The sequence below is a fragment of the Zalophus californianus genome, chromosome 3 (genome assembly GCF_009762305.2).
Source record: "Zalophus californianus isolate mZalCal1 chromosome 3, mZalCal1.pri.v2, whole genome shotgun sequence".
Lineage (NCBI taxonomy): Eukaryota > Metazoa > Chordata > Mammalia > Carnivora > Otariidae > Zalophus > Zalophus californianus.
In genome coordinates this window covers 130,397,909-130,408,502 of record NC_045597.1, presented here as the reverse complement: position 1 = coordinate 130,408,502, position 10,594 = coordinate 130,397,909, and the positions used below count along the sequence as shown (strand labels likewise).

General features: G+C 36.6%; 1 protein-coding gene across 1 annotated transcript in view; it reads left to right on the top strand.

The window, feature by feature from the left end:
- Positions 1–45: 45 nt before the first annotated feature.
- Positions 46–10,594, top strand: part of SCN9A (sodium voltage-gated channel alpha subunit 9) — a 177,229-nt gene continuing 166,680 nt past the window's right edge. Inside the window, 1 exon segment of the mRNA XM_035726822.1 lies at positions 46–314. The gene's annotated coding sequence lies outside the window, so the exon portion shown is untranslated.

The window sequence follows — 10,594 nt, the reverse complement described above, 5'->3', positions numbered from 1 at the left end:
GGTCTGGGCGCGCCCCGGAAGGAGGGGCTCAGTCTCCGTGCTGGCCCTCGCCAGCGCTCCGGCGGCGGGGGTCTGGTTTCCAATTCCACCCTCTCGCCTGGGCTGGAGCTGGGCTAGCCTGCGTGCCAGCGGCTGGGGGTGGCAGGCGCCCGCTGAGCAACAGGAGCCAAAAGAAAGAGGGCGAAGGAGCTACAGAGAGAACGCCGGTGGGGAGAAACCAGGAGCGAGGAAGGGTCCCTGAAGCCCGCGCGCTCCTTACAGGCCAGATTGTGCGGGGGGCGCTGTATGGGCATCGTCGGCGGGCAGGGTTGCAAGTAAGTGCCTTTTCTGTTCCTCCTCTAGTGTGGCGGACCGGGAAGCCCTCCGTCTCTCGCCAGCGCTCGCCTCAGCCGCCACACCCACCTGTATCCATTTTCCCATCTCGCGGTTTTGGCCACTTGGTGTTAGGCCACCCGAAAGTAGAGAGGAGAGAAGCTGAACGGAGAGGTCCAAGCAATTGGAGAAAGAGGAGCTGGAAAGGCACCTGTTTCCAGTGCGGATTTTGACTGTGTGTGTTTGCTGGAAGGTTCCGAAAATGTGGAAAGGAAAGGCACTTATACTTGATGGTTTGCGTCCGCTCTTTCTTACTGTCTATGCTAGCAAAATTGTTGGATGGGTTTCAGTTCCAGGGGCAGGTCGTATTCTTTGCGAGAAAAAAAGCCTGTGTTGTATTTCCCATCTGCAAAGGTGAGCGTGCAGAACCAGCATAGCGGATCCTACCTGTAGGGACAGCGAAGCAGCGCCGCACTCATTCGCAGCTCACAAACATGAGGAATAGACAAGACTGCTTAGCCCCATTTCTCAAACACAATTCCCCCCAACAAATAAGCATTTTATAGTGCAATTCAGAAAAGATTTAGAATCATTTTAACTTTTTATCGATCTCAACTGAAACTGTCATTTACTTTCAGGGAAGAAGTAGGTATTTTCGTTGCTTGTATTAAAGACAAAGGATCAAAACAAGATTACCAAACTAAGAAACTTTAATGTCAACTTTTGTGATTATAACAAACATTTTACTCATTATTTTAGTGTTTCTTTTAAATTTATAGTTACAGCCTTCCTAGTAATGTTTATCTCCTCTGAAGCTAAGAACAGTTTTATATCTGAGAAGCTTAGGGTAGTTTTTTTTGAAAAAGCTAACTTCAATAACTTCAGGAAGATAAAGACCAAATCAGGCTTTTCAAAGAATGGTGGATTTTCAGTTTCTGTGTGTCAGTGTTGGGAGGCTCATTTCTTTTCAGAAACACGATTAATGTTCTTTTCTATTTTTCCTCCTTCCCAATGGGCAGGAGGAAGACATTGTTTTTCTTTCTTTCTTTTTTCTTCCTTCCTTCCTTTCTTTCTTTCTTTTGAGAATTTAAAATATATTTCCATGATTTTTGCTTTAACATCAATAAAACCTAACTATATATAATCTGCAAACCAAATGCAATGATTGAATAGTCTATTTTATTGAAACATCTTCAAATTCTTTTTCCATTTTTAAAAATAATTAAACTAGAATTCACTTTCTCAGAAACTATGGTAAATAGGATTTAAAATTTTTTTTGGTTATTCAAAGCTAGTCTTATCTGTTCCTTATGTATGGAGTTATCATGATTGTTAGAATAGCTTATTCACAGAACACTAGACAAAATATAACTTTTGGTGTAATGGAGTGTGCCTTTAGGCAACTGGTAGTAGTTGCATTTTGTATATCTTTAAATTACCTGTCTATTGGAGGTTCCCTTTTGGAAGTGAACCATTGTGCAATCATGGGACACAGTGTCATATTTTTACAGAGGTTCAGTATACAATATGCCATGATTCCTATGGTTTAGGGCAGGGCTAACTGGGTACCTTAATGAGTCTACAGAAGAAAGATGAGTCAGGTCTGACTCTCTGCCAAAAGCATCCTTATACCTCATTGTGTCCCATAGGACCAGGAAATAATCATGGGAACCCTCCAGTGGTAGTGCTTCTGTATTTTTGCTACCTGTGGCTGAGGTGGGTTTTGGCAGCAAAGAAAATGTAAGAAATTCAGAGGTGGAATCAATGGGGTCCTATTCACTGTATTCAATATGACCAAACCACTTTCTTTGTGGCAAGAAAAAAAATAGACTCTTGCATTTTGCATTAATAATAGAAACTAACATTTATCTAATTTCTATTCCTAGTAGATATATGAAAGAATATGATATGCTGGAAGGATTTATTTGGTATTTTTCTAATCCAAGGCCTGACCTTGCTGAGGAGCTTAAAGTTTATTAATGTAAATGGATCCTTCTAAATGTCATAATGGTATGATTATGATTTTCTCTAAAACTGTCTTAGATCTTTTCCCCCAGTCTTTAACATCTGAATAAATGGCTTCACCATCCAAATGTTATTGCTCTCTCTCTTCCTCAGACAGCATTTCATCCATAACTAGTCCAGATTTAGATCTATCAGTTTTCTCTTCCAAATATATCTCTATTCATTTATACTTCTCAGATATATCTCTTTAGCCTTGTTCTCTGTGTCTACTATGCCAATAAATTAGTTCAAACCACCATCATAATTTACCTGGATTTCTGCTACAGGCTTCATATTAGTCTCTCTACTTCCATAGTTTCCTCCCCTACGATTCACTCTCCATACATAGCAATACCATCGTGCCTCTCCTTAAAAACATTCATTAACTGACTGCGTAGAAAAAAAAGAATAAATGCAGACACATAGAAACCTATCAACAACAAATTCCTTCTGTTAGCATAAAGCTGTCTCTGATCTGGCCCTTCTTTATAACCTCCCTGAATCCATCCCCCTCATTTATATGCTCCAGTCACACTGGTCTTTTAGTACCTGTAACACATGGAATAATTTCACCCCCTAAGGCTTTGTAAATGCTGTTCCCAGTGCATGGACTATTCCTTTCATTCTTTGAATGGCTAGCTCCTTCTCAAACTTTAAATCTCAGCTCAAAGGTCTCTTCCTCAAGTGATCATTCTTGATTACCTGTCAAAAGTAGGTTGTCATCTGTTAGTCTCTGTCTTGGTACTTGTTTGTTTCCTTCATGGTGCTTATTATAGCATGCAGATATTTTGTGGATTTGAATATTGAAAGCTCTAAAGGAACAGAGACCAAGTCTTTATTGTTGGCCCAGTGTCCAGAACAGTGCCATGAAGTAGTGGGGGGGTTCCTAAATATTTATGTAAATAATAAAGTACAAAGATATGACTTATTTCACCATAGAGCACATCAACCCAGTCTATTTCCGCATTTTATGATTCAATTTCTCTTTTATTTGTTGAGCATCTGGTACATTTACAACCCTGTACTATGATTTTGAGGGAGTAAAATATCCTGAGATGTATTCCCATCTTTCAGCAGCAGTAGGCTATAATGTGTTCAAAGGTAAGTAGATTATAACATATTCTTAGGAAAGCAGTGACCACAACTGGATTAAGATATATTTGGAAGGAAAACTGGAGTGCATAAGCCAATATGACTTTTGTATGAGTGACTTCTAACGTGCAATGATGACCTTATTAGGTTTAATTCTGTATCTTTTGCCAACAATTTGAGGATCTCTCAGTAATCACTACATTTACAATATTGTTTTGTAATAAATATGGATACTTGAATGAGCTCAGTTGATGGAAGTATGTTCAAATGAGGCCGAGGCCATAGATCCTGTGCTCCAAGTTGGTGTTTACTCCAGGTTCAAGGGGCAAATTATCTCACAAATCCAAAGTGTCCACTTGGGAAGGTTCGGAGAGACACTGTGGGCTAATCCGTGAAGATCTATCACTATTATTCGGTGTGGAGGAAAAGGGGCTTCAAAATTCATGCTGGTTAATGATAATGTTAATTTATACTAGAATTTATACAAATATACACACTTCATATGGCAATAACCCACCCATTATTATTTTTTTTGAGTCCATATTTAAAGATGTTAAATATTTTTGGTATTAACATGTGGTTGAAAATCTAGCTTTCAGTTAGGCAAGCAGCTTTCATATTTTTTATCTAGCGAGTGACCAGCTTTTTTTCTTGTAAAGAATTTGCAATCATATTTCTTCTGGAAGGACTAAACTATTTCATGAATTTTGTTAAATTTGCTACTAAGGTGGCACATTGTGGTTGTAATGGGTGGGAGTGCCCCTGTGTGTTAATTGGAGATGGCCCCCTGTTTTACATGTCAAATTAGCTTATTATTCTTACACAGAGGTAGTATAGCTTTCTTCTTCAGAATGATGTAAGTTAGAATACCACATAAGATGGCAGTGCATTAATAAAATGGATATTATAAGATTGTATAAAACTAATTTTCATTTGAGGATTTATGGAAGAGAATTCACAGAATGTGGGTAGACTACTTTTGTAGAATATGAGAGAACAGTTTCCATATCTTGCCATCCTGCAAAACGGAATTTCTTCATTGAAGGTTTAACTGGCTCTCCCCCACCCCCACCCCCATGTATAGCTGGAAGGAAATGGCTTTACGCAACAGGGAAAGCCATCAGCTCTTGGCAGCCAAAGGTAGAATAAATTTTGGAGGAACAAAACTCTTCTGGGTGGTGAGGAAAAAGGCCAGACCACGATAAAGAGGGACAGGAGGTGGGGATGCCTTGAACAGTGCCAATAAACATAATCTGCCACAGACAAATTTGAGTTGACATTTTATATACAGTTGAATTATTTGATATCTTTTTAGCCACACTGAGAAGAGTTCTTTCTTCTTTTTTTCTTTAGAATAACAACTGTATTTTAAGGGAAAACATGCTGTTATTTCCTCTCTTATACAGGAAATGGATTACCTTTGGATTTTTAAACTGATATAACAGGGAACCCAAAATGCCATGTATTATTATTAAAATATACAATTTCTTTAATTGTGATTTCATTGCTATTCATTTCATGATTTCCTTTTGTCATGTGTCTGAGAGACTTTTATTATTGATTATAAATTTCTTTAAAATGTCTCCTTGGATTTTTTTACAAAGCTTTCTGAATCATTTATCAAAATACAATAAAACTAATTGCACCTGATTCTTCACTTGGAAATTTAGAGGGAGTAAGTACATTTACCATGTCATTAACCTACCATCTCTGCTCTGCAATGTATGCCTTTTTCTTTTTTTTTCTAAAGATTTTATTTTCTTTAAATTTTTTATTATTATGTTAATCACCATACATTACATCATTAGTTTTTGATGTAGTGTTCCATGATTCATTGTTTGGTGGGGCATTGGTGGTTCAGTGGTAGAATTCTCGCCTGCCATGATTCATTGTTTGTGCATAACACCCAGTGCTCTACGCAGAACGTGCCCTCTTTAATACCCATCACCAGACTAACCCATCCCCCCACACCCCTCCCCTCTAGAACCCTCAGTTTGTTTTTCAGAGTCCATCGTCTCTCATGGTTCGTCTCCCCCTCCGATTTACCCCCCTTCATTCTTCCCCTCCTGCTATCTTCTTTTTTTTTTTTTCTTAACACATATTGCATTATTTGTTTCAGAGGTACAGATCTGTGATTCAACAGTCTTGCACAATTCACAGCGCTCACCATAGCACATACCCTCCCCAATGTCTATCACCCAGCCACCCCATCCCTCCCACCCCCCACCACTCCAGCAACCCTCAGTTTGTTTCCTGAGATTAAGAATTCCTCATATCAGTGAGGTCATATGATATATGTCTTTCTCTGATTGACTTACTTCACTCAGCATAACACCCTCCAGTTCCATCCACGTCGTTGCAAATGTGTATGCCTTTTTCTGTCCCTTTTTCTCTTCTCTACACATCATCTTCTGAACATCTGATATATATGCCAGTAATACAAATTTTTCTCCACTGTTTGGTCAAATTATTAATACAAATAATTGGAAAATGGAGCTCCTAAAGAAGGATTAATAAGATTAGACAGATGCATTAAAAAAACAAGCACAAAACATTTCTGTAGAGATTTCTAATGAAATTTTCTGTGTGTTATATGCCAAACTAGACATCCTGTGTCATCTGATTATTTTCAAAAAATAGGGGTGATTTCACTAGATGTAGTATCTGTCAACTGTACTAGTTGCTCATAAACTGTGTATCTTAGAATCTAAGTAATTATTTTCATCTTCCTGAGAGCCTGTAATTAGAAATTCAAAAAAAAGAAGTAAATGGTAGATATTAAAATGTATACAGAAAAGTAAAACGGGAAAATGAGAAAAATGTTATTGATAAAAAAGTATCCTCTTATTTATTGATTTAACTTAAAGAGTAAGTGATTATTCTTTCAAGTCCAATGGACAATGGACCATTCAGGATTTAGGGTGAGGATAGCTTATTAACTGTATGTACATTTTGAATAAGAGACATTGAATATTTTACTGGTAAACTATGCCTTCCTTGCTTTCTCTGGATAATGATATAAAAGTAACATTCCATATAGATGAGTATTATGGGACTAATCTTTATAGATGATCCTTTCATGGAATAAAATATAACAAAGTTTAAGTGATGATTTGTCCTCCTTAATGTAACACATATTCTTGTTTCCTGGGACAAACTTGGCTCATGGTAATTCATGTAGGGAGAAGAGAAATGGCATCCTCAAGGGTCAAGTGGGAACAAGCTTCTTACAATCTCATGAGATCATCTGACAGACTTTCAGGAATGAATGTTTATAGGATTGTTATGCAGAGACATTCTTAAAAATTCATATTACATCCTTACTATATTTCAGAATATTTATAAAATATTTTTATAAAGGGTTAAAAATATAGAGGAATAAATTTGTATTCATGTTAGTGTAGTTGAAATGTGTTTTTCTAGATATTTCTCTTGCTATATGTGGTCTTAACCAAATACTTTTTCTCCAATGCAACTTCATTATTTGTCGGATTGGAAGTGTCTTCTTCTAAGGGGTTCTATACAAATTAGGTTTCTATACAAAAAGTCCATTTCAGGGTCTCACACATGATAAGGAGGTGTTCTAAAATGGTAGGTAGACATTTGGTAACTTAGTATATTATAATCAAAATGTATTCTATTTTGAATACAAATGGTACAGCATTTAAAGTGCGGTTGTTACATTTACTTTTAATCCTGTTTTTAAAGACAGTTCTAGTTATACATCTCTAATAGGACCATTCCATTTTGAATTCTCTGTTGGTAAAGTTGTCAGTAATAAGCTATTACAAATAGTTTATGTGAAGTATCTAAAAACTTATAAGTAGGAAAACATGAAAGAAGAATCTAAAACTCAAGAATTTGTTAACTATCCAGTTATGTTTTCTTTCTGTTTTGAACCTGATCCATCAAAATTTTTCATTAATAGAGAGCAGTTCAGTAGAGGTAACCTGCCAGATATCCTAATAATGCATCTTAAAACTATCTACTTTGATTGGAATTTTTTTAAAGAACATATTATGAAATTTCTCACTTATGTGTGAAATCAAACTTACTCTAGTACTTCAATCATCAGGAATGTAACTCTCAATTTTTAAATCAGCAAATAAGATGTTTGAGCCTGAAGGAATTATTTGCCAATATGGCCATTCACTTACTTTATTTCATTGGTGATCATTAACAAAAATCAAATATTATAAAGGAAATCATCGAACTAAGGGTGATAATTGAGTTGTTTTATTTATTGTTTTCTTTAGCAAGCCACAATTCTTCCTCAGTTACAAAGATAATAGATTGCATTGCAAGAGGTGGGTCATGGCAACATTATGAAGACAGAAAATGAATATATGAACAAGTACCCTGTCATAAAGAAAAATATGGATAGCAGCACCATTTACATATTGTTAAGATTTCTGATAATAACATTAATTTAACAGCCTCAGATATGGAGCTCAATTTTGCCAAGCAGTTCATTAAGGGATCTTAAGATGCTTCTTTTAAATTTTTACAACCACTTTTTGAGTTGAGAACACTAAGGCTCAGACGTTTGCTAACCTTCCTAAAGACTTGCAGTGATCACTAACCTGAGTAATGTGCACATTCTTTTCAGAGGCAATAAAATTGTATTTATCCTATGAATGCTGTTGTACATATCCCACCCAAATATACCTAGTGATTACATTACCAAGGATTGAAATCTTTTCAATCCATAAAGAAGCTGAAATAATCTCCATTTGCAATTAAAGCAGACTATGTAATTACAACCCTAGAGAATAAGACAGATTGAAGCTTGTTTAAATGTTCATCTTGAATACTGATTCTTGGGTAGTCTATTTGTGTTAAACCGAAGTTGAGATTTAGGTGGAAGTTTGAAGACATTATGATATTATGAAACATACCAAGACATTTAAAGTGTTTTTGAGGTTGTTTTAAAGGTTGAGGGACTTTGCTTTCTTGGTCTAGGGATGTTATTGTATTACTCTGACTTGGCCATGATTAGAATGTTTGCTTGTTTTATTTTGAGGAAATCAAAGGAACTTCCCGAACCTAGACAAGAGTTTGAAAGAAAAGCACGAGTCCCATTAAAAGGGGTAAGAGTGTGAAATGTCTAGGCAAAGTCCATTCAGCCTCAACTATGAGTGATGAAATGGAGAAGAAAGAGGGAATGAAGCCATGTATGAGATCCTGGGTGTTAGGGGATGAAGTAGAGAAAGCAAAGTGACCTTATGCAGGGTTAGGAAAGAAGAAGAGAGTGTTCATCTAAAGTTCTTATGTCCCAGAAATTGAGAATATAGACATTTTTAATTAGAGGAGTACAAATATTTTTAGTACCCCAAATTGATACACTCAAATGTAATCTAAATCATAGTACTTATTGTCACAAAGAGACAATGATTTATGTCGATTAAAGTTTAACATTAATGACTCAAGGTGTTTACTCTTAAGAGTTTTAAAGCATTTTTGGAAAATTTATTTTGCATTATATATAATTTTCTAATGCAAATGATCTTTAAATATCTAGTGTCTACTTAGATACTGCATTTTAGTGGGGTATATAAACATGACAATTGGAAGCTTGAGTTCTGTGGTATATCTGAGTTCTAATGGTTGTTGACTGGCAGCTTGTCCACTAGACTGTTAAGGTTTTAAGTGTAGAGACCATAGCTTGTTCATATTAGCATCCCTGCATGGTGCCTTAGATGCAGTCATTCTCAATACAGATTTGCTGAAGAAATGAATCATATTTATTACACCAATATATGCTCAACTCATTACAAATAGCTCCTTTTCATTGAAACTTACTAAGTATGTGGGAGAAATAAGTTGAGTTTAGTAATTTAGACTTCTCAAACCTAGCTTTTTAACATTACTAGGTCATGATGAATGAGTCATATTTCTTATTTCTTACTCAGAAAAGGAATAGCACTCCTGCTTATTTTTTGCCACAGTTTGGGTTCATCAATTCTAGATGACAATATTTAGCTTTCTTTGCATAAAAGAGCCAAAATGTTTTAACATGTACTCAATTTGATATACTACAAAGACTGACACCCTGATCCTTTCCTAAAAGTGAGAGTTACCTATTGGAGGATTTGCTTAAGAAGTGGACTGTAGTCCATCAGTAAAAAAAAAAAAAAAAAAAAAAAGTTAAAACTAAAATTTCTAACTGATTTGTCTTGAGCTGGCGATCAGTCATTAAGCTGTGTCTGGTTGGCGTCTAAAATGTGTAGGTCAGGAGTTGGCATCCAAATTGGTATCAGTGCCGTTGAGGTTTGTGGGGAGGGAGAGCCTGGCAGAGATCCCAAGGGTAGCGGTAAAGGGAGGCTGAGTGGCTCCAGGTCAGCTCTTAAAACTCAGCATCACTGTTCTCAGCATTTATGTTTCTGCAAATGAACAGCAATACCTCCTTTCCTCCCTTCTTCCTTTATTCACTCTCTTCCTTCCGCAGGTGTTTACGGAGTAGCTACTCGGGCACTGTTACACACAGCATAGATACAACAGTGAACAGAACCTGAAGGTTTCATGCTAGTTTTGAGATAGATAATGAGTAAATAAACAGAACCCACTATCTGTATGCTGTGGAGAAACATACAGCAGGACACAGAGAATTAGGGAAGGAGGCATTATTTAATAAGGGTGGTTAGACAAGCCCTTTAGAGGTGATATTTGAGGTAGGGAAGTGAGGGAGCCAGGGAAGCAACAGGAAAATCATTCCAGTCACAAGAAGAGGCAGTTGCACCAGCCTGAAGGCATATTTGATGTGTTTATGGAAAAGCAAGAAAGTCTGTGTGGCTAAAGTGCAGAGAGCGAGGTAGAAAGTGATAGAAGGTGTGGGAATTTTCTTAATTTGGGAAAGGTTACTAAGTCTGCCTAAAGGTCTGTATAATGAGCAAATGCTTCAGTGACCAGCATGGGACAAACTTCGGGGGGAGATGAATTGTGCCTTTTTTTTTTTTTTTTTTTTTTTAACTGGATCCCATTCTGAATATAGGTACCACACAATCCAAATAAATATTTGGGAAACTCCTAATTTCCATATAAAATTAATCTTCTTGCCATTTCTTTGTGATTTATATGTAAATGTCTTATCTTCTCTTCCCATCTGCAATAAATTAGATTCTTAGAAGCCCTTATTACCATTTGAGGACAAAAGGGCTAACATGACAGAGGCTACAAATGAGAGTAT